The sequence below is a fragment of the Atractosteus spatula genome, chromosome 16 (genome assembly GCF_055471065.1).
Source record: "Atractosteus spatula isolate fAtrSpa1 chromosome 16, fAtrSpa1.hap1, whole genome shotgun sequence".
NCBI lineage: Eukaryota > Metazoa > Chordata > Actinopteri > Semionotiformes > Lepisosteidae > Atractosteus > Atractosteus spatula.
Genome location: NC_142721.1, coordinates 5,997,541 through 6,021,885, shown reverse-complemented (window position 1 = coordinate 6,021,885; position 24,345 = coordinate 5,997,541). Strand labels below are relative to the sequence as shown.

The following is a 24,345-nucleotide window of genomic DNA, read 5'->3' as shown; positions in this document are numbered from 1 at the left end:
ACAGATGCATAAAATCATTACAGCACATGACAGATAAATCAGCACATAAATTGGGTGAAGTAGGGAGAATCCATTTAATTACCTTCCTTCAGTAGTTTTTACACAGGGAACTTTAGTCCCCTAAACCATGTCCCTGATGGATGGGTGGGATAGGTTATGCTGCTGAATTGTGGTATAAATCACCAGCCTGGGTCTGCTGTTTCTCATTTATGTTTCCTGCCATTCTCACGATTCTATATAGATAGATTTTGCCTTTCAACCCCAGATGTTCATAGCAAACTGTCATATTAAATACAAAGACACTCTCAACAAGGCTGTTATAAGCCATCTGTACACACAGTCAGTTTAAACACTGAAGAGAAGCTCTTTAGTCTTGGTCACATTTAATTTCCAATGGGCTAGACTGGCACCAGTTTTCAAATGGTCCTGAAGAGCTTAAGGTAAATTTGCACTAGGTGTCTCACTAGGTGTGTATCATCAATTCTGCATATACAGTATGCAGAACAAGTTTTCGGTCTTAGAAATCCTAAGAATTTCATAGGAATAACCCGACAGAATCTGGAATTAGGGATCACGACTCTTCACCAGGACTAGGATTTACAGTGTTTTCTGTTGGGTGTGAGCACAGAGGCGGATACTATGAACAGACTGATGGCAATACATACCTGTGAATTTGTGTGGGAAGATAAGAACAATATTTACAACCAAAACCGAGATATGATATATTGTGATGAAGATAAGATTGTAAAATGTCAAATGTTTGAAAGAAAAATAAATTGCTACTCTAAGAAGTTAAATACAACAGAGGACCAAAAGGTGGATTACACAGTGAAGAAACATTAATCAGTTTCTGAATAACTTTGCATCTAATTTTGGAGAACTCTATAAACTTAATTATTTCTCTTTATAACAATTTAGTCCCCTCATCTTAGTATTTAAAATATTTTAGGAGTAACAAAAATAGGTTGGTACTTTCCATATATTTAGTGCAAATGTGCTATACTGAGGCTTAAACTTGCTAAATTTAAAAACAAATCCATCACTTAGTCTTTCATGAAATAAACTTATCTAGAAATAAAGAACAAATGACAAGCTTTTGCTGAAAGTCATTCTGGCAGACCATCAAACACAAACACATTAATAGCTAAAAATCAAACAGCCACATTAAAAAGCAACCTAATCTGCCTCACAAATTCACAGACGGCACACATCACAGCAAGCTAGTGAGAATGAATGTTTGTTAGATATATAAGAAGGACTGATTACTTAGCATAATGAACAACGAGAAATACAGATCTTTAATAGCACATATTTTGTGGATAAAGGCTAAACAACAGAACTAGGCAGGAAATGTATTTTCATTATTGCACTTCAAAAGTATTGATTTGCATTAAAGAACAGAATAGTAAGCACTATGGAATGAGTGATAACAAAAGCATATGCCTTCTGCTCAGCATACATCCAAAAACATATTATTGTAGCTCACTACTCAGAAACAAACAAATCTTTTGGTTTTATCAAACCTTTAATTCACTTTATGATGTACCATAAATGTTAATGTGGTATTCAATGGGATATTGAACAAACGCAAAACTAACTTTATAGGAATACCTTCCCAGTATACTTTCATAAAAGCCTTTGGGAAGCAAGACACAGAGCAACACATAGGGAAATCATGTAGTTTATTGCATTTTTGTCTAAAATTGTCTTTAGGGTTTCTCTTTTGCTTTTTCTGCTATTATGATGACAAATTCTAATTCATTTAGTCATAAAAATGATTCCTTAAGGGTACGCATGATGAAATGAGGGAGGGAAAAATGTCTGTGTCATTTACGTTTTGCTGCACAATACTCCACCATTGAGTGCCAGAGCACTAAACTGTCTATTTGTTAGCCTGATATTACTTCTTTACACTGTGCTTGGTCAAGACGTTCAGCCCATTAAGGACTGCAATTGTGTATAACCAACATGAACAAGATCAAAACATGTGCAAGGTTATTTTTTAGCAAACTTCTCTCCATATAAGGAAGGGAGTCAGATACCACATTAAACTGTTCTTGTACTGTAGGCGCACTTAACTGGAAAACTGCACTCAGCGAAACTGGGTCTATGTAGTTCATTGTGTTTTTACTGGAACGTTTGTTCAGCAAGGCAATTTAAAGATAATGTTTTAATCCTCAAGAGAAAAAAAATCCACAGAGTACACATAACTAGACATTCAGTTAGGAAAAAGCCATGATAAAATTAAAGATACAAATCTAAATGTTTTAACTACTGCTTCATGCAGTAACATGGGATTATATACAGTAGGTTGCTCTTGTTTCTTAAAGGGCATTCTTGGGTTATCCTGTGCCAATTATTATCATGAAATTCTAAAAACTTTTAATTACATTTAGAAATGAGTAAAACCCAGAGTGTGTGGGATTGGTTGTTATGTTAAGTGCACGACAAGATAATGAGTATTTCTAGACAGAAGTAACAGCATTTTAATTAAACTGTTACGAGACAGTATGCATCGGAAATGAATTAACTGCTCTTTAATTGCCACAGAAATCTAAGTGTCAAAGTTTAAATCCACTGGGAAAATGGGAGCACATTCATCCCTTTTAATTTGGTCTGTTAATTGCTTAAGTGCATTAACTGCATTAACTGCATTTTTATAAAACCACCTTACAGTATGTGACTTTGTGGCTGTTCATACCATTTAGCCACACAAAATATTACCATTGGCATAATTTATGTTTACAATTAAAAGTAAAAAGCAATGGTCATGGTGTTTACTATGAGTAGGTAAATTCAAAATACAATAAGGAATGAAGAATACTGTCAATGCTGTCTGAGAATGGGAACGATTTGTATCGTTCTCTCAGACAGACATGAAGCAAGCTTTTCATACTCAACATAGACATACTGCACATTTCCCTGCTGGAGAAACAGACAGGGGAACTATACTCTAAAGGACAGGCACCTTCTGGTTTACAAAGCAGGCCTTTAATACTGCCAAACCGAGGAACAGCTTACAAAAGAAAGACAAAACAGCCTTAAATCAGGAATAAGCAACCATATGCTGTATATTAACAATGGTTCTTCAAGAGCATCATTGTTCGAGTTGCAACAGTTATAGTACATCAAAGTGCTAACCCTACGAGCATTCTGCAACATATCATACAGTAAGTCAATAACCAATACAGTTCGAAAATTTGCAGTGCAGTTTGCAGTAGCAATCAGTCTTTCTCTGAAAACAGCAAAGTATTAAGAACGTGAAACAGGAATCTTAAAGCAATCAGAACACCACATTGCACAAACCAACAGCATAACATTATCACAGTATACTACACATACAGTATGTACAGGTTTATTTTTACATTTCCTATTTCCTAAGAGGAATAAACATGCTCATATGAGGTAAAAATAATAGTCTCTCCCAGATACTTCGTTTTGATCAATACGATTAAAAATTAATGGGGAGGCAGGGAAAGCCCCTGACAAAATCTGCAACTAGCATTAGAATAAAAGCTTTTTAAAATGCAACATCTATGGGGATAAATGAGTTCACCACTGGATTTTAAAATACTCAAGGGTTATGGTCCAAAATCTTACAAATAAACCTTTCAGCCTGTCCGGGAATAATCGTTTGAGATGTTATGCATGAATTCTTTACTGTAGTAATTTAACCTTGCTGAACTTAGTGTTTGCACTCAAAAATGCCTTTGGATGTCTATGATTGCTTCTTTAATGTTATTTCACAGTGCACAGCATAACATGCAACCCTGCCATCCTTACAGAAAAGCCCTCAGGAATATACAGTATTATGCAAGAAGCAATTCAGAGGAAGAATCATTTCATTTTGTTGTACTATGTGTATGATTAGGTTGAGTTTAAAATGTAATAAAAAAGAAGCCTAAAATAATTTTGTTTGACTTCAGAAAGAAATCGGCATGACAATCCTATCACAATGAATATACTGTGCATATCGTTTGCGAATGTGAAAGGGAATTTACAGTATATTGAAAAGAAAGGTCCTCTTTACTAGTGGACATATAACGTCATGTCTAAAAATGTCCAACACACACAATGTACTATTGTGTGTATGGCTTCAGTTTTCCACAAAGTATCATTAGAATTGAATAACTACTCCCATCCTATGTTCCATAAAAGACAGGATACAGGGGAGAAAGCATACATTTCTTTTTTTTTTAAACGTATCTCACATTTTAATTTATCTTTGCAAATAAATGAGCAAGACGAGTACAACAGCTTTCTTAGATCTTTGAGATGGTTTCTAGCAATGCAAATTACATTGATTTTAAATAAACCATTGCTGTAGATACATTCTGTTACATAGCAGGAATTGTCATTCCTGGTTCAATTTCTGTTTGACATTTTAGCCAGCAAATCGGGGAGAGAAAAAAACAAATTCCAGGAAGCGTATTAAAAAAGTGGTCTTTGGAAATACATGTAGTAATATTAGGGGATAAGTAGCCTTGGTTTTATTTGGCAGCCCATTCTTTTCTTCAGCTCTGACAAGCATTTTTTATTTATAAAACATATATACTTTGAAGGAGGAATCAGTAAGATTGGCCAATAACAGGCAGAAGAAAAGCAGTGGTGAATAATTCAGAGAACAACTGCACAACAGAAAAGAGTTACAGAAAGAGGCTGCTATAAAGTAATTTGGTCAGGGACTAACCCACTCCAAAAGGTCAGTTCTTCATTTCTGGAGGCATGAGGCATTATAGACACACTGGAAAGAACTGATCATCTCATAATGCAGCAATAAAAAAACTTTCTTTATTATAGTGCCAATATCCTTGAAAGATCTTTTTGGGAATATGTGCTAACATATCAAAACAACTGTTTGCACATATTCTTTAATATACAGTAGGACCATGGTATTCTTAAGTCATGAATTTTGGAAATGGCTTCCTTGGGGTATGGTACTAAAACAAATCAGGAATGTTTTACAGACAAAAACAGGTTACCTAACCTAAGAGAAAGCACACCAAAGTTTCATTTGCTTTTAGCTATTACTGTCATTGGTACATGTTTAAGTGTGAGCTACATGAAGATCTTCAATAATTTTTCCCTACGTATTTATGCAGAATAAAGTTCCCTCTAGTCAGTATTTATTGCAAGAGGTCATGTAATTTAGTCAGACAATGGAAGGCGTTCAATAACCATTTCTGGGATTGCCAGTTCCTTTTTACTTTATATATAGACTTTATACTCACCCAAAATGCATTTGTCCATTGTTTTAACTCTATGAGAACGACACCCACAGAAAATTCTGATCTGATTTTATACCCGCCTTCTTCAGTCATTCACCTCCTCACTTCAGTGTAGCTACAAGATCCCCAGTGCCTGACACTGGGGATCTTGTATAGAGGACTATTACATCTTTTCCTTACATTACTGCAAGCCTGAAGGCACCTGTTTCCATCACAGGAGTCACCGATTGTCAGCAAGCCAAGAGTGCTGGCCAGCTAATCCAAACACTACCATGGTGGTGTCTGGCTGCCACTGAGGGAATCCCAGTCAGACAGTGACCTCCTTACATCTTTGGTAAATATTAGTGTGATATTTTTAAATGAACAATTAAAAATATTAAGGTTCTTTAAGTGAAAGAGAGCATCCTTCCTTACCTTGTGTCTGGTAGGAGGCATGGTAACTTATATCTGGGAGCACAGGACACAAGATGAGACATTTACAGTGTCCTCCAGGTTTAATCATAATCCCAGAGAAAGAGGAACAAAACATCTTTATTTATGTACTTATTGGAAGAGGCCATGCAATGTAGTCAGACAGTGAAAGGCGTTCAATGACCTTTTTTGGGCATCACCAGTTCCTCATCACATTTACAGTTTCCTCCAGATTTAATCATGCACCCAAAGAAACAGGAACAAAACACACCATTTAGCAGAATGAGGACCAAATTGGATAAATTGTCTCAATAATCTTAATTATAAATTCTAATAGTGTTATACTTTAAACATCATAGCATTTTGTTCCTATTTCATCAAGTGATTTAATAAATCTGGAGGGTACTATAATTTTCTAGACTTCCTTGATGTTTGCCCTTCTTATTTCATCAGTGGAAATACATTTGGAGAACTATGTCTACCTTATTCTTATTTAGATTACACTGAATTCAGGAGCTACATGACATGTACCTTGTCTTTGAAAGTCAGCAGTCATGTATGAAAGTCATAACAATGGGAAAATCCATTGTAACAGCATATTTAACTGAAGGGCAATTTGTAATTTTACAAAGATAAAAAGATTTACAAAGGATTTTTTTCCCCGATTTAAAGATTCTGGACTTTATACAGTAATCATGTCATGATCACATTTACAAAAAATATTTTCTTGTATTTCATACATAGCTTTCAATTAATTATTTTTCAACTTCTAGTCTTATTTTTTTCCATTAAACAATACCAAAATATTTTTAAACTATTCATTTTTCTGAGACTATCATGCACTTGTTATTGTACAATGTTTATTTCATACAGGATTAACAAAAAATGCAAAACAAAATAAGGGCTTAAATTTAAGACAATGAGACTTCAACAGAGCAGAAAGAAAAGAGGCGGAGATTACTGACTTAAATAAGGAAAGGCACTCTTCTTGAACGTTATAACACTAACTTGGTGTGGAAATGTTTTATTGCAGGTTGTTTTGCCCCATTACAGGACCATGTATGGATATTGTTTGAGAGGCCATAAACTACCATCACAGAAAAGAAAGTCTGGCCTGTTTTAAAATAATGTTCAAATCCAACCAAATCCCATTCACTACTCCAGCAATCATACAATTTCAAGATCAGATGGCAGCAACAAAGACCTTCATTCATTCTGATTTATTGTACTTTAACTTTTCCTTCTATACAAAAGGACCATATCAACCCACACAAAATGGCCAATACATTCAATATGATAAATAGAATGCAAATGCTCAATGTTTCTGATTTTAGAAGAAACCCCCATCACAGATAAGCAATTTAATCTTGCACTGCCAAACCACTATGTGCTGACAACTGCAAACTGCAGATTAAAGTGTTTCTTTTTTTAAACATTCAAGCAGCCACTGATGGCCAGTGAGTTACAAAAGACAGTTCTGATCAAGGCTATGGACTCTTTTGGGGTTTTGGAACACATGCCAACCCAATGGACATTTGTATGGTTAAGGTTCTTTAATTGAAGGAATCAGGCATGTAAATACCCCCTTTTACAGTTCTTCATAATCAGCAATCAACTGTAATGATATTAGGGCAAATTACATAGTGTATACCACAGAGCAAGAAGCATAAGAGCTATATTGAAGACACTTCATTCTCTTCGAAGTTTGAAACTGAAGTGAGAGCATCACGATGTCGAAATGCTGATCTGCCTTTTGGAAACACATTACACGTGTAAGACTCTTTTACACTGTCTGATAAATTTCTTTCAAAATCTAACTAGCTGTCACTCCTATGATATCACTCCATTTTGGCATTACATGTTCACGTCAGTTTTAAAAGAGAGAAACAGCAGCAGATTACATACTCTCTCACCTACTGCATATAAACCTACAAAACAACCTCCTTGAACTTTAAATCATGTTCAGCGCACTCACAAAGATTTCCATAAACACTCCTTCGACGCTGTGAGTAGCTAATACCATCCATGGAGAGATTTTTACAGCGAAAACATCGAGGTAGCTGCTGGTCCCAGAAAATCAGCAGCAATACCAAAATGAACAGCCATGCTCCAAACACACATTTTCCAATTATTTTCTGAACTTTTTCGAGAGAATGTCAAGAGCGTATAACTTTTCACTGGCTGCCTCCCTTTGAAGACGTATGTGTACGCATGTTTTCTCTTCACAGTATACAATATTTAACTGTATACTGTTAAAACTGCACAAAATTTCAACCTTATGCCAGATTGTTTATTTTAATACAATTCATCTAATTATTTTTTTCTCCCTCTCTGTCAATAGCTATGCAGAAAATTGAAATTGAAGTGCACACGCTTCTTTTTAAGGCAGGGTTTATCAAACACAAAACTTCCCATTATAGAAAAATTCAAAAAACATAAAAAAGCCACTCTGGATGAAGATTTCATTTAGTGAAAGGAAGTCCCCCTATGATGTAGTCCTGTCCATGTAATTCGCAAACCTCCATACAGTACGTATCGGTTCAACTGTGAAAAACAGGACAAACTGGAGGATGAATATGGGGTACTTTATTCATAGAGACATTTCTCATGATAGATTACTGATTAAAAAATAATAACAATAAGTAGGCCACCATCTGCTTTAACTGCGAGAATCCATCACAACCTGCTGTGTCTTCTCTAAGGACCCCCAAGACAACACCCCTTAAATCCTGAAAGCAATGCATCAGACATGCAGTGCCTGTGCCATGTGAACTAGAAATAATTAATGAATTCATCCACAGAGAAATAATAAACCTAGAAGCATGAAAGCAGTCAACCAAAGTGTCAATATTGTTGCAGAAGATCTTATCATGATTATAAAACAGATCAGTTAGTATGGTTTAGATCCCATTCCAATGTGGTTTCGGAAGGATGTCTTTAGTCACCTGTTTAGTGATAACTTTTTAATTATAACCTGTTTGCTGGCAAGTGGAATAACTGGAATTAAAATTGCCTTGATAAAACCTTTTCTGAAAATGTACACAGTACATTACTACAAAAACTCTTAATGGATTCCATCATGAGCACAGTACACAGAAGACTTTTTTATTATTCGGCATAAAATGTACCTACTTCATTAATATTAAATAAAGGTGCATTAGATTATTGGGAAAGAACTTTGTGGGAATGCTTTCAATCACTGAAAGAAACTCCAGAGGTCTCCTACTTTAAGCCACAAAATGTATTTAGTTCTTGGATTAGGAGGGAAAGTACTTTGCTAATTATTGCTCAAGATACAAGATGGTCATTAAAGTTCAGAGATCACCAATGTAACAATGAAAAACAGCTCGTCTCTCTTTCCTTGTACTCTAAGACCTGAAAGCCCAATGATCACTCATTGATTTTGCAACCCTCAAATCACTGCATATTTTAAACTTAAATATACAATGATAGACAGTGGAATAAATATAGATTATTGGAAATGAAACATTGATATCTAAGACACTGATAAGATATACTGTATTTCAATACTCTGGTTTAAGATGAATCATAGTCTACTAGATATATTTTCATGATATGACAGAAAATATCATTAGCACTATACCTTCTAAAAACATATTGTATCCCAATATACTGTTCCATCACCTTCCCTCCATCACTATTGACCATGAACAAAACAGAAACAATTAAACTGGGTTTAGCAGATTACATGAAGTCGCAGCAATTACAAGAGTGTTTTTCTTTGGAAACAAGTGGTCTCAAAGTAAAACCCTCCAGGCAGTAGTACTAATTTCACATCTCTTCCAGTCAAGGGTGACAGCCATCTCTTTTAAATTAGGTGCAAAACAATATAGTCACAGCACACTTCCAAGAACTCTGCAGAGCCATCTGTCAAGACAAAGCACTGGGTCCAGTGAGAATACATGAAGAGCCCTGCACTTATCCAGCAGTCATACTGCATAGGCAGTGTCTCTGTTCGTCGATGATATTTTCCAGTATCTAAAACAGCAGGGCAACCTTTCAGATCAATACAGCAGTTACAAGATTTATTATTCTGTTCACAGACTTCTTCTGGAACATTGCATTTTGTCAGGAAAATAAAATATAAATAATGCATTTTAGGGAACAATAACCTGAGCATCCAGCAAAAACAGGGCCAGTTTCTGTAGTCATCTGTAACATCAGGACCAAATTAATAAGATTTGTTTAACAAATAATATACGGAGAATAAATATTTCATTTAGTCTTTTCATGGTAAAAGTAACAGCGAAGACTGAAATCAAAATATTTAATAGAATTATCACTATTTCAGGGCATTTGTGCAACAACTGTATGCTTTTAGGCTAAACTAGTCAGCAGTATTGACGAGAAGAATGTCAGGTCTGATAAACTCTACTATCAAAGAAAACATCAAAATAATGGACAAGCCAATAATCTTCTTTCTGTCCTCTTCTGAGCTGTACAGGTTATAGAAGAGGTCTCTGTTCTAAGAGGCCTTTATTTTCCTTTCAGCTGAGCAGTAAATTAAGTAATTAACAGAATTATTTTATTTGTTAGACAAATACAGGATAGATTTTTCTTGATTTAAAGCAGTGACTTCCATAATGCTACCAGTTATCAGTAAATACCTCAGAATCTGGTCATACGTGCAGCATTACAATTCTGCAATAAATTAAATAATTTGAATTTGTCTCTAACCCTGCTTCCAGAAATGTCGTACACAGCAGGTTTTATAGGTTGCCATTAAATCATTAATATCTAAAGACCTGGTACATTATTACTCTAATCTATTAAACTGGTTATTTTTTGCAATTAATCAATTTTCTAACCACTTTATCCAGTGCAGGTTTGTAGGGGAGCTGGAGCCTATCTCAACACACAACAGGAACAAAGCATGACAGACCCTGGATCACACAGACCAGTCCATCGCAGGGCACAGGCAGGGCACACACGGGCACACACGCACTATTTTTCCCAGAAGTCAAATTAACCTACCAGTACAGTATGTGTTTGGACTATGGGAGGAAAACCATATGAACAAGGGAAGGACATGTTAACTCCACGCAGACAGCAACCCAGGAATCAGACCCAGGACCCCAGCGCCACTAGACAGCAATGCTAACCATTGCTCCACTGTGCTGACCAATTTAGAGATCATGTGGTACCAAATTCTCAAAACCATTCAGACCTCGATGCCCATAGTTCCTTTAACTGAACAAACTACTGCCTTAATTTATTTGCTGCTTATATTCATATAAGCAATTAAAGTCCTTGTTCTCCACTTAGCTGCTAAGTTACAGTACATGCAGTTTTTCTGAGGACACTGGCACATGGCTAAACAAAACCGCCATTTTCCAGGTCCCTCCAGTATTATGCTCAGTTATTATCACCATTCAGCTCCATGGCTCCACACAATATGGTGGATGTTTTCACATTAAGCTCCCCAGGACATTCGGCAGACTAGAATACAAATGTATACTGCCCACTGTGGCCGCATTTTAAAATCTAAGACTGTAAGGGTCAGCTACATTAATACAGACAGAACTTCTGACCTTGACAGAATTCACACATTTAAAAAAAAAAAATAAGAGAAGGGGGGACAAACCTTTGCTGTGAAGAGGGAAGTCAGAGAGGAGACTTGTTCTGGAGAAGGGAACATCTACTGTAGGACTGTCCTGAATAAAGGTCATATCTGGGTACCGTGGGCTCCTGAGGTGCTCTCCCAAGCACAGGGTGAACTCCATGATCCAAGTGTTGCAGGATCGTGGGTGTGTGGGTCATGTCAATAGCCAGCTATGATCAGGATCCTCTTGATATCTATGCACAAATTGCCAACAAAGCTGAGATGAGAGTATCTTCCATGGGTCTCTTGGCCCCTGGTGACAAAGCGATTCTGAAGCTCCCTGGGTGCTTGCAGGCCTGTGGTGCTGGAGGTGAGGAACACGCCTCACCTCCAATCGACTCTGAACCTCCTGCCCAGCGATGCACTGCCGGCCACTGTAAAATGGCTCAAAGATGGTTGGGTCAGAAACATCTGCCTACTCTTCCTCATTATCCTTCATGTGAGATTTCATAAGCTGAGACATGAGAAACACACAAGTGGCAATTCCACATTGTGTGGACAGCTGCTGTAGTGTGTACAGTATACAGTATATACAAATATTCAATTATCTACCCCCTAAAGTTCTGCTCTTAGCAAAAACGAGATGAGATTGTTTTTAGGGCTGGCAAAGCCGTAACACATTGTCTTCCAACTTACCTCAAAGAAAGATTCAGGCTGCAGGCTAATGAGGAAATGAGATATGAGGACCAAAGGAAATGGTTCAAGGATGCACTCCATCACAGAGAACATTAAGATGCGAGGCAGTGACATCATGTTCTAGCTCAAGACAAAGACACAGAACTGATCTCACTTTCAGAAAAAACATCATACCCTGGAGGCAGACAAATGGCAGAAAGAGGAGGAAAGGAGACTGAAAGGTCTAGCCTTTCGTTAACCAGTTTTTGTGGGGTCTGCAAAGAGAGTCTGTGGTTGTTGAAATGGTCCTTACAGCCATGAGCAGACAACTATATCCCCCAGCCTGACCTGTGGGAAGTGTTTTCTCAACCTTTCATTGTCTAAGAATTTGAGGCAGCTGGAAAACATACTCAACCTCAACTGTGCTGCCACAACTCAATAAGCAAAAAGATTATATTTCTATTGATCTTACGTGCTAGCACACTGTTACTTTTATAAGAAAGCATTTTGGTTCCACAACTTTCTGTTTCAATGCTGCTCCTTAGGTAGCTTGATATACAACCAATTTCAAAACCCTTCTCTTGACCTCCAAATCACTAAATCAGCTCAATCAAGACTCCTTCCTACCTCACTTTTACTCTCCACCTTAACAGTTCTTACAATTTCGACTTGGGGTGGGTCCCCATGACAAGACGTCAGACTGGGGGACAGGGCTTCACACGGATGTACACCTAAATTGTGGAACGTTCTGCCGGAGACTGTGTGAGCCTTTCCATGTTGTCTTCAAAGGCCATTTTAAAAAACATTTCTTTAGTAAGGCATTTCTAGCAAGTTGTCATACAGAAGTGCTGTTTTTCTTTGTGTGGGGCTTTGAGATGACTTGACATGCTACACAAAACAGTATTACTACTGACATAAAATTTGTTGCACTCTATTTCTGAGTATATTGTTAGCACTTATCCTTGCTTTAAACCATTAAAACAGGGATGTGGTTAATCGTATTTGAAAAGCATTTGGTCAAATTCAAGTATATATTTTACACAGCATGTGTTCATATATTTTAAAAGTATTGTGTATTTAGATCTATATTTGTATAAAGCAAAACACAAATATTAATTGTATGCACTATCACATTTCCTACAGTGGGAAACTTCACATTTCCCATGTGCTTTACTGTAGGTTTCATTGCTTATCAGATCTGGCACTCTGTTTTTTGTGTACATTTTATCTAAACCCTCAGAGTACAGAACACAAAACACAGGAAGGATTACCAGTATACTGTATGTGTCACACAACATTAAGTCATTACCTCCCTCATACCAACATAACATCCTTCATATTGACAAATGTGTTTTTTCCAGATGATACAGCAGTACAGGTAACACTAGGACTACACCTTTAAAAAAAATCAAAAGGGAAAACAGGAATTATTCATTCTGCTTTTTCAGTGCAGAAAACACATGGATCTATGAGCACCAAGTTATTTTGTTCAGATAGCAATGAAAACATAATTCAGAACTTTGGTTTTGTGCAGAATAAAAGGTTCTGTGTTGGAGAATCCATTTCTATCAGTCTTTAAAAAATGGACTATAACATTTCTGTACATACACTAATTCTTAAACGCATCTTTACCGTTAAGAAGGGAAGCCAAATAAGTTCTTCACCGGTTGATATACTTTCACAAATACAGGGGAACAAGGATTTGAAAAGATCTCTAAAAAAGATTTAGTCCTGCTCAAATCAATCTGTAAGCAAAGGTTCAAATTATCCCAATGCATATGACACTTTTGAAATAGCTGGCAACCTGAAAGGACAAAAACGATATTCCTGAGCTTGAGAAAAAAATAGCACCTGAAGACTGATACCTGTATTTACAGTTTCGTCTTCCAAAACTATGGAGTTCAATATGCTTCCACCAAGCAGAGTGCACATTGCTTTACACACGTGGACAAAAAATGAGATTTTTGTTTCCTAAAATGCGATATTTTAACCACAAACAGCCACGTACTGTATGAAACAGTAACTATGCAGCTTAAAAAAAACAACGTTTGAAGAACATCCGATTCGCATCTCAATTTAAACTTACTGTAAGCATATTTACAAATGGCTCGTGTTCGCGAATATCGGCTAATTAGCTTTTGTTATAAATTAGTACACCGAGTCAGACGTTTCCTTAAACTGTAATATCAGAGTGTCAAAAGCTAGGTTCCTTGAAACAACTGGAATTACCAAGAACAGTTTTGATGTCGGTTTAAGGTCTTCTAAAACTTTTCATGCTGAATGGGTGCACACAGGATTCATATACAAATTCTTTAAAAGATTAGGTTTTAAAGATAACCTGGGGTTACGGACTGATACATTATGCATAGCTATAAAATAAAGTGCAGGGCTTATAATGGGCTGTGAATTCATTATGAATCCGTCTAGAAGCCAGCGCTTGACGCATTACTCTGGTTCATTGATAATCATAAAGGGCGAAAGAAAACAAGAAAGCAATAAAAAAACATGCGGTCTTCACTTTGAAGTAGCCTTCAAAAAAAGCATCTTGCGTACACTGATCAACCACAAAAGGAGCAAATCACATATAGACCGTAGACAATATTATGCGCAAAACTATGGAACACAAACTTGCAAAGTGTCTCTATCAATAACTACTATTTTAAATAAAAGAACAGACTCACGGGTTGTGAAATATAATGCTGTAATCGGTTTCCTGTTTTCGTACTCTTCGTTTTACAAGCCTTTGCTTTACACACTGGAACCGGTAAACAGCAACGTATCTCAAACCTGTTGTCTCTTCTCGGGGAAAGAATATACTTCAGATAAAAGGCAAGCGTTTCAAACAACGAACATTTCTTAAGTGTTAAAAAAGTCAAATCTATAGCCTGACTGGACGATATAAACCTACATGGTTTGAACAGCCAAAGCCGAGAATCGTGTGCACGTTCAGAAATGAAAGTCCGCAAATCTTTCTACATCGGTATTTATCAAGAAGGGGGATAAAAGCCTGCTTGCGCCATTCATAGAGCATTCGAATCAAACCCATGTTATTAAATTCGCTCACGACACTAAGTAACCAAGTTTTGTAAACCTGTGTAGCTCAGGTGTAACAGATGAAGAGCTAATTCCCGTCTGAAATTGCAGAGTCGTTTTAAGGAAGCAGACGTATTTTTTAAAAAATCCAGTGACTCTCTAAAGCTTAATGGTATTACAAGATTTCAAAACTATTAACGTCCCCTTAAGCAAAATATCTGAAGTCCGCTCCTATTTTCCGTCAAAGTACGTTTATTTGCTATTCAATCTTCAAGGTTTTCAAATGGAACAGCCTCGACATAAATGGCAACTTTTAGCGTGTTCCATGCTTGCATCTTTAGTGAATGATTTTTTTTGGGGGGGAAACGTTTTCTCTGAAGCATTCAGATGAAGGTGAAGGCTAAAATGGGTGAAATTTCGCACAAACGTTTGTACAACTATAACGTACACAGGTGCACTACCATCAGTATAAATAAACTATATCGAATATTATCAAGCTCATCAAAAGCAGATTCTTCAGCGGAACTACCCATGCCTATAAAAATACTTGCTATCATCTTTAAAAAACTGTCACAACCCTACAAAAAGCATAACGATTGAAAACGGATAAAGTGTGTACTTACAGGCTTACAGCACGCTATCCCAATGCCTTCTCTGTATCTCCTTCGTATTCGGTCTGTAAGTGAAAGGCTTGAGTCTCATATATTTACATCGCTTTGCTTTGGTTTAGCAAACACATCAGAGAATCCGACAGAAAACCCACACATTTACCGTAATTTACATGAAACAGCTACAGTAGACCGCTCCACTACCGTAACTCGTCGCCTATACAACGTCCTTAGAACTTTTCAAAGACAATACATTCTCTCTAATTCATGAATGTTATATTTCGCATTTTCTAATCATCACTTTAGAGTAACAAACTCATTTTTGCAAATAGAAACCACTGAGTATTGTACATACAGTATGCACACCATGATACGCATTCTTAAAGTTCCTTTACCTCATTTACGCACCACTCAGCACTATACAGACTTTGTTTTAATTTTGGCCGTTGGTGCATCTTGCCAAAAATAGCAATTAGGCTAAGTAGAAAAATTAACTGTTTTCGTGCTGTATCGTTTATCAGTTTATCAATAACACATTTGACAGTGAACTGCACTGAATAACTATTCTTTTTGCAATAATGAGGCCGCGATTTGTATTTTTCGTTGAAAAGCATGATCCCAGAAGCGGAGTAAGAATGTACATTTCCTTTTTCACGCAAAGCGCGAAGACAGTATTGTTAATATTATATAAGACTGGCCGAGCAATAAAACGTGCAGAAAACAGTATGGACTTACTGGCGTCCTTTGTCAAACATTTTTCAATGCATTTATATGTCTTCAGCGCTCCAACGCCCTTTTATTTCTGTCCCTTATGTTCTGTAACGTTAGGCAGCATATTCCAGAGAGGTCTATTACACAGGACTTAGCTAACATATAACTCTGAGTTTATGAATGAAACACAGCTGCAAAAACAGAATCTTAAATCTTAGAATGTACCTTGGGAACTAAACATGTAGGAACTGTCATTGCTATCAAGGCCGTTCTAAAAAACAATTGTTCAAGAAGGCTCAAATAGGATTGCTGCTCATTAAAACTGTGCATTCTACTGTATATGGGGTAGATTATATTTAGTTTCCTTCACTGACGGACACTCTTCCTCAGGAAATACAGTATCTGCATGGGGAATTAGGAAGAAGCTGCAGTGCGTGGCTGTTACTTCTACTAAAATCATAATTAATATACTTGATAACTTGGAATGGATTGACTCACAGCACGCACATTACCATTATCCACATTTGTTGTCCAGTATTATTTTGGGATTGTTTGTTGCCCATTGTCTTTTTTATAGAAGGGGATAATCAGCTCACAAGAAAATTCATTGTTGCTTTCCTCCGCTTTGGTGATTAGAAACTGAAAGGTTTTAAGCAGAAAGGTAGCTTCTCCTTGCCTACTTGTTCAGATTGTTTATGGATATTTTAACTGGCTTGGTTAGAATCACCATTACTGTAACAGAAAATCTTCAGCTTATCAAAATCTTTAGAAAGATGATAAATTACCTTTTTTTTTACTTGCCATGCAACTGTTAATATTGTATAAAGGCAAAAACAGGGGAGAAAGACATTTTACATTACTTTCAATGCATTAATAGAGACATACTGCCACACGGTTTTCATCAGAAAAGACTTCACACTACACGCACAAGAAACAGCCAGATCATGCCATTTGTTATCCTGGTGAAACTGTTTAAATGAATGGCTTTGATGGTATTCAGAGGAAGCTTGGAGCTGAACAGTACCTAATTCTGCAGTAAGAAGCCTGCTTAATTTTCACCCACGCAGACATTTCAGCCACCCTGATTTCTCCTGCAGCTTTGCTAGTCTTCATTGCCAATCAGCCTCCAGCTTCACAGAGTGAGAGAAAACATCACTAGACCTCCTCCAGAACTACATGAACAAATAGCTGCATATATTCCTATATACTGGAGCTAATTAAAGCATTCTGCATCCCTTTCAGTCCCTGGGTATGCCAGCATGCAGTGCATATAAAGCCCTCCTTTAAATTATACAAAAGGACAAGATGCAATGAAATTTTAACAGGATTTTAAATATTTTAGTTGTCTTTTTGTTGTTCTTCTTCTCTTCAAAATAAATATTCAGGGGAGTCTGAAGAATGCTATGATCCGTAACTTGAAAATATACAGAGAGAGGGAAGGAAAGGAAAGAGAAGGTAGTTAGTTATGTACATTGGAAGCAAACGCATTGATAATTTTATCAGAGATTAAATTTGTGCGTGAATCACTCAGTGAGATATGATTTTAGTTTTTGAAGAAAGGAAAAGCCCATCTTCCACTCTGTCCATCAATATTATCCCATCACAGTGACAGTCCATTAGAGTAAGTAAAAAAGTAATGGAATTATTAACATTGTCTGTCAATTTAAAAGTAAAATAACAATCCTAGTTGTAGAAAGAGGGATGAACATTTCTTGAAACGAATAATTTCCTTTCTGGCAAATTGAAATGCGGGCCTCCGGATGTCATGAACGAAATGGCATATAATTAGGTGTGATTAATAAGAAAGCAGAAATCCAACATGGGCTGAGAGGAAAGATAATGCTGCCTTTTCCCAAGCAAACCACTGTGATGGTGAAAAGGGTTCATCTTCACAGCAAAAACTGGACTGGATTGGTAATGATTGTTTTCCTAAATCACTGCTGTTATGGTCGGCTTTTGAAATTAGTTAGTTGCGCTCTTGATTTTTAATAGGTCGTGAGGTAAATTTCCCATTGAACAGTTCAGTCTTTAGAAGGTCAAAGATCTTTTCCCTCTAGGTAGGTTTGACCTGGGCATGAGAGCTTAGTGGCCCGGCCTGTTCTTAATGGCTTTTTATATACATTGCTCTTTCATCCTGTGTAGAGGAACAGGACACATGCTTTGTAGAAAAATATGCCTCTGGTTCACATAGTACACATTTGATACACAGCTGTCTCTCCTGGCTGTGCTTTCTAGAAGAGCACATTTTAAGAATAACAACATCCAGATTCTCAGACACAGACTAAGCTGCCTTTCCAGTTTTTATTTAAAAATAAAAGGATAGCCATGGATGTGAAGCATTTAACAACCTCTGAAAGACATGGAGATACAGTTCCATCTGCATTAATTCATAATGTACATGACTATAAAAACAGAAAGAAAGATACAGAAATATTAAAATGCAAAACCATGACATTTCATTTGCACCACTCTAGAAGGTATATCAGTAATTTCTGGAAGATAGCATATCTATTTTATGTGTAGAATCCAGTTCTTATTTCTTATGTAAAAATGAAAAACTGTAGTAGCAGCAGTAGGCATGGAGGTACAGAGGTTGTAACAGTATACAAGTGCCATAGAAAATCGTTCTGGCATATTTTACAAAATAATTCAGAACACCCACATTTAACATGATTTCCTTTTCCCTGCTGAAGAAGGACGGTTTAGATCTACTTTTAAACAGATGGAACATGTTACAGAATGTTCTCATATTTTCACATTTCCCTGCCTAAGTATCAGATATAAAAACAATAAAAGATAAACATCCCCAGTGAAAACAAACAGCTCTACAGACTCAAATTGAGTTTACACCTTGAATAATAGTTTGTTGGGGTTTTTTTTTTTGGATACTGTGAAATGTTTCCTCTCAGCTGAAACTAACATTAAATATCACAGTGGGGGATAGGTAGTGAAGAAGAAACAGTGCCTGTCCAAGTCAAACCTGTAGAGGGCAAACTGCTGTCTCAGCTCTGCACAGAAAGCCTACGTGCACACTGTTCACAGCTTGTGCCGAGACAAGCCTCCCATTCACAAAATGTGCCCAACGTCTTTCACTCATTCTCAATCCACCTTCTCTCCCCATTTTCCTAGAGATAACAGTAATGTTGGCCTAAGGTAAAACTACCCAAAGCATTTCAGCCTGTAACAAAACATAGAGCAAGAAGAAAAGGAAATTGTAAAGCATCTAATACCTATTGCATACTGTACTATATATACATTAGTAAGTATGAAACTATCTGCACAGTGTAGAATCTGCCTGTCACCACTTCCTTTGAGGTACAACTCTCTCCTGACATTGAGCATGATCTACTCTACTGAGATGACTAACATTCATATAAAAGATTGGAATGAGAGAAATACAGTATTTCTCCTTATAAGATTACTCAGAGCATTTGAAATGGTAAAGAATAACAGTAGAATAAAACCAAGTCAAGTGAAATTTCCTCCCAACATAAATCTGACTTTATAATGTTGAACCTATTTAAAAAGATTTCACAGAACAGAGAGAGAAAGGCACTCTGAGAGAAGACTGTAACCAGGTCCTTGGTAAAGTTCAAAATAAAAAATATAAGCATCAATTTAGCCCTTAATCACAATTTTCTTATGCTTACTCTAGGCACAGTAGCACATTGTGTTAGCCTGCACTTTCAGTGTGCATGTCTGGCCTTTGTTAGTTTCATATTTGTTTTAAACGATATAGTTATTTAGAATTATATAACTGCAAAAAATATATAATTCAGCCACCTAATAAGCCAATAGTCAAATCCAAAGCTTGCACTGTGAAACAGCTCATTTCAGAACTAGAAGACTAACTCACAGTTAAAGACACAGTGGATGGGCTCAAGGATAAAAAGGCACTTATGCGGAGCAGGTGCTAACAGAAATGAACATTGATGAAAGTAACTCTTGCAGCACTCTAACAACAAGACCCCCATTTGTAGACTTCTTACAGTGGCAGAAAAAGACGACACAGGACATACTTCTTCATGGGAGTTTGATGCTGAAAATTTCCTGCCCCCTGAGACCACGCCTTTAATTCCCTCAGTAAGTCCTCCCTCTTTGCCATCTTGAACATGTTGACACCATTACAGTACAAGTCTCCCCACACTGGTGTCACGGTGTCCCCGACATCCTGGCCTGGGCACACGTCTGCTACAACACATCTTTTTTTTCTTACAGGTCCTATTCGGAGCGTGTTGTGTAAATTTAGACAACAAAGGCAATTTCATTACATAAAGGATTGCCGTGTAGTTTGCGGGAAATGATCATCATTGGCTATAAAATAAAGAATATCTCCAAACTTTTTATGCACGTTATGGGTTCATTGGGGATAGGTACTGTTCCTCTCACAGAATGATCGGATGTTGTCTGAGCTTGACTTGACGGAAGTTCTTCTATAATGGCTTTCTAGAGAAAACCAACACTTTTGAACCCCGGCCATATTTTATTTCCCCTCACTGAGTGCTTTTTCGCCTCCCACAGATTAATTCGTTTTCATTCAATCTTGTATCTGCGAGACCATGTACTCCGAAATGCCATCTATTTGAAAAATCAAACCGCATTGATTTCCTATGTAAATGCTTGGGATTAAACTTCTTTCACCAGTGAAAAATTACAATATTCGACACAACCACAAATTGGCTAGAAGCACTCAGGAGCTGCATAGGAGGCTGGTGTGTGGCTTGATTTTTAGATAATAAAGGATTCTTAATTGAGACTGCTGTGATGAATTTTCTTTGAGAGCTGCTAATGGTATTTGGAGTACATCAATTTAACAGCAACTCCACAATTGCAGATGAGGCATTTAACCAAGGTCCTGACTACTTGTGGTTATTAAAGGTCCCACAGCAGTATTCAAAAGAGTTCAGGCTCTCTCCCTCTGTCTGATCTGAATGTCCCTCAGCAGTTTAATTGGCTAAATACTGTCTCTGTTCTCCTCTTTCTCTGCTATGCAAGTGAGCTGCAGGTGCAGACAGGGGTCTGTACTTCAGTGGGAGATGATAATGAAAGTTAGTTTAGAAAGCAAATTAAGGAACCTCATGTTAAAATTAGACGATGCTGTATCCATATTTCCTATGGAACGTGTTCAGTTTAGACACCTCATTATAAAAGAAAAACTGTTGCTCTCTTGGAACTGTTAAGCAGACCAGCCAGACTAGATCGTGGTCCACAGAGAATGTCTGTCTCGGACAGATTAAGGGAAATGAATCTTTTTAACCCCCCAAACTGAGAAGATTATATGGGAATTTGAATCAGATATTAAAATGTATTGACTGAACCCATCCAGGAAATATCTTCACTTAATGGACAAGCTAGATGATTTAATTGCTCTCTCTCTCAGTTCTAACCTCTTATGTTGAGGATAAAAAATAATACATGAAACAGGCTCTACAAGTGAAAATTAATTTTAGGAGAACTGAAGACAGAACACAAGAGTGATTTCTTTACACTGAAAGCTGTGGACAAGGTGATAATAATAATAATTGCTTACACTTATATAGCGCTTTTCTGGACAGTCCACTCAAAGCACTTTACAGGTAATGCGGATCCCCTCCACCACCACCAGTGTGCAGCCCCACCTGGATGATGAGACTGCAGCCATAGCGCACCAGAACGCTCCCCACACACCATCTAACAGTGGGGAGAAAAAGAGAGTAATGAAGCCAATTCATAGATGGGGATTATTAGGAGGCCATGATTGGTAAAGGCCAATGGGAAATTTGGCCAGGACGCCAGGGTTACACCCCTACTCTTTTTGAGGAACACCCTGAAATTTTTAATGATCACAGAGAGTCAGTTACATCTCATCCCAAGGACAGCACCTTTTTACAATATAGTGTCCCAATTACTACACTGGGGCATTAGGACCCACACAGACCACAGGGTGAGTGCCCCCTACAGGTCCCACTAACACCTCTTCCAGCAGCAGCCTTAGTTTTTCCCAGGAGGTTCTACTGACCAGGCTCACGCATATGTAGCTTCAGTGGGTTGCCAGTTGTGAGTTGCAGGGTGACATAACTGCTGGCTAAAGCAACACAAGCCAGACAGGAGATCCTCAGATCCTTAGCTACACTGTTGACGCTGACTCCATAGGTGCCTTGGAGAAATGGCTTTGCGGGCAGACAGATGTCGCAGTGGTTAGTATTGCTGCCTTGCAACACTGGGGCCCGATCATTTAGGAGAAAACCTGGCACATTTCAGCACACTTTGTCCTACTTTGGTGCCAACAGGATTTTGATCTATTTTGTATGGAGATCTGAGAAGCTAGTAATTGCCCTGTTCATCAATTGTAAATAGATTCTGAAGGAAGCTTCTGAAATTCATTTGAAGAAGACAAAGTAAATGTTAATTGTACAAGCAAGGAAAATCACTCATATTGAAATTACATTTTAAGATTTCTTTTCTGAAATGTCTTCTGATACAGTTTCATGTTATAAAGTAAAAAAAAACAGTTTCTGCAACATGCTTCACAATTCCAAACTTGATAGCTCTGTGTTTTTTGTTTAAATGAAATTCTTTGTTAATTTTGCTTAGTTTTCCTGACAAAGATCAAGTAGTTCCCTTGTGTGATCTCTTCTGATGCCCCAATTCATTGTCCATTCGAAAAAGTAAAAAAAAAAGACATGGAACAGCAGGACATGCTCCACTGACTGAGATGTGTGTCTTGCACTGTCTTTGCTGCACATTCCTCTTATTGCTCTGGTTATTACTAGGTCTATACCAAGGAAAACAACAACATGTGGAAACTGCTAAAAAAAAGACAATTTTCTGATGAAGAGTCTTTAAACTAAATAAAATATTATTTTGCTTTTGATACACTGTATAATTTGTTATGACCATTTACAATGGTAAATTCAACAATTGATAGTACACAGTAGAAAACATTCCTCTGAAAATCATGGTCTTGGCAAAGCGGAGTGGAGTGGTATGGTAACCCCAGGAAGCCATAGCAGAATTAAAACTGCAGTGATAGTAGAAAATAGCACTACAGAGTCAACACTGTGGGATGCAGTGGGATCCCAGTGGTATGTGGGATGCTGCAAAGGTAGAATAATAATTTTAATAGTTCTGGTGAACCTCTGAAACAACACTTTTTTCACTTAACATTTTAAAAACACACTTTAAATTACAGAACAGCAAACATTCAAATATCCTTTGGAAAAAATGTCATTTTGAATTTACATCAAAGGGGCGCCGACAATGTCTTTTTTAACACGATTGAAAAGTTTCAAAACCTGACATGAGCTATTTACAGTAATTCAGTCCATTCCTTAGTCGCTCACATTTTGCAATATGACCAGTCTTCTAATTTCTTTGAGGTGGCATTTTCCTGTGACAATCTGCCGTAATATTTTATAGTCTTATCTATCCATCCATTTTCAATTACCAATTGATCCAACATACAGTACTGCAGAAGTGCAGCCTAACCCAGCAGGCAGTGTGTACAAAGTGGGAAGCAGACATCTCAGGGCACAGGCAGTACCTGGTGAAAATGCACACAATCTCTGGGGGAATATGCAACCTCCATAGAGAAAGCACTCCAGACCAGCTTTGAATGCAGATCCCAAGAGCTGTGAGACTGCAGCACTAACCAACAGAGCAACACGGCTCTCTGTTTTGCAGTTCTAAGATGCAGGAAATTCTGAAACATCTAAAGCATTTCCCAAGGATATACAGTACACACATTTGACTCCTTAAGGATGCAAGTGCCAAATGCCTCTTTAAAATACGTGCATAAATAGTTTCAAGGTTATTATGGTGCAGGATAAGAATGAACATTTTCCCAATGATTCAATTCATACTCTGTTTAGTTGCAGAGCCACAGCCCTTACAATGGGTCTTTTCTTTCAAACACAATCTTTAAAATCGCCTTTCACTCTGAAACGGAAATCAGCTTTGTATGAAAGGCATTTCAGTATTAAAAAGTGATGAAGTCACACCACTAATCTATATTGGACTATTTTGTTAGCTATTTACATCTGAGGTATTTAGGGAAATAAAATTTGATTAGTTACACAGTGTTTATCACAGGTCTTTCCTTTGGACTGTGCATTGCGTAAAACAATCATTTCTTTAT

The 24,345-nt window shown here is 37.2% G+C and overlaps 1 protein-coding gene across 3 annotated transcripts in view; it reads right to left on the bottom strand.

The window, feature by feature from the left end:
• LOC148819445 (tumor protein p53-inducible protein 11-like) overlaps window positions 1–16,309 on the bottom strand; it is a 71,595-nt gene extending 55,286 nt beyond the window's left edge. Inside the window, exons 1-2 of one of the 3 annotated variants that reach the window (XM_088935048.1) lie at window positions 16,254–16,288; window positions 15,534–15,586 (exon numbers count right to left, since the gene is read on the bottom strand). The gene's annotated coding sequence lies outside the window, so the exon portion shown is untranslated. Of the gene's footprint in view, window positions 1–15,533; window positions 15,675–16,253 lie in introns of those variants that run through there. The other 2 variants (XM_088935049.1, XM_088935047.1) reach the window with 2 other exon arrangements.
• Window positions 16,310–24,345: the final 8,036 nt, after the last annotated feature.